Source organism: Aptenodytes forsteri, unplaced genomic scaffold, assembly GCF_000699145.1.
Source record: "Aptenodytes forsteri isolate BGI_AS27 unplaced genomic scaffold, ASM69914v1 Scaffold390, whole genome shotgun sequence".
Classification (NCBI taxonomy): domain Eukaryota; kingdom Metazoa; phylum Chordata; class Aves; order Sphenisciformes; family Spheniscidae; genus Aptenodytes; species Aptenodytes forsteri.
In genome coordinates this window covers 171,550-172,665 of record NW_008795631.1, presented here as the reverse complement: position 1 = coordinate 172,665, position 1,116 = coordinate 171,550, and positions in this window count along the sequence as shown.

Sequence of the window (1,116 nt, the reverse complement as noted above, 5' to 3'; positions counted from 1 at the left end):
GGGGGGGGGGGGAAAACCCCCCCCCCGCCATTTTCGTAACTTCTCCTTTTTTCTTCTTGGCGTTTCAATTTGGATTCCACACGACAAAATTGCCCGGTACTTGTTTGTTATAACGTGAAGCTCGATCATGGTTCAGCTCCGTGTCACTTCGGTCACCGATGGGGTTCCTTGGGCCAGCGGTGGGGGCTCCAGGACCCCGCGGGGTTGGGGCTCCCTCCCACATTTTCCATCCTTCCACGAAAACCAACCAAACAAAAGCTCATTTTGGGCCAGATTGGGAAACCTCGAGCTGCCGCGCTGGTTTCGGGCAGGACTCCGCTCACCCCGCTCGCCCCCATGTGAAGAGCCACGGGTGGCAGCCGGCCCTCGCACGGCGGCAGCGGGTGTGCGTGCACGTGCGTGTGCGCACCGCGAGGTGTGCGCGCGATACGCGCGGGTGTGCCCAGGCGGGTGTGCACGCTGCGAGGCGGGAGTGCGCGCTGCAGGGAGCGGGTGTGCGCACATGCGTGCGTGCACGCTGCGAGGTGCATGTGTGTGCTGCAGGGAGCTGATGTTCACACACGTGTGCATGCACGCTGCGAGGCGGGAGTGCGCGCTGCAGGGAGCGGGTGTGCGCACATGCGTGCACGCATGCTGCAAGGTGCGTGTGTGCTGCAGGGAGTTGGTGTGTGCACGCGTGTGTGTGCACGCTGCGAGGTGCGTGTGTGATGCGTGTGGGTGTGTGCACGTGCATGCGTGCACATTGCGAGGTGCGTGTGTGCTGCAGGGAGCTGGTGTGCACACGCGTGTGCGTGAACACTGCGAGGTGTGTGTGCGCGCTGCAGGGAGCGGGTGTGCACACGCATGTGCGTGCACACTGCGAGGTGCATGTGTGCTGCAGGGAGCGGGTGTGCGCACGTGCGTGCGTGCACGCTGCGAGGTGCGTGTGTGATGCGTGTGGGTGTGTGCACGTGCGTGCGTGCACGCTGCGAGGGGTGTGTGTGTGCTGCAGGGAGCAGGTGTTCACACGCGTGTGCGTGAACACTGCGAGGGGTGTGTGCGTGCTGCAGGGAGTGGGTGTGCACACGCGTGTGCGTGCACGCTGCGAGGTGCGTGTGTGCTGCAGGGAGCTGGTGT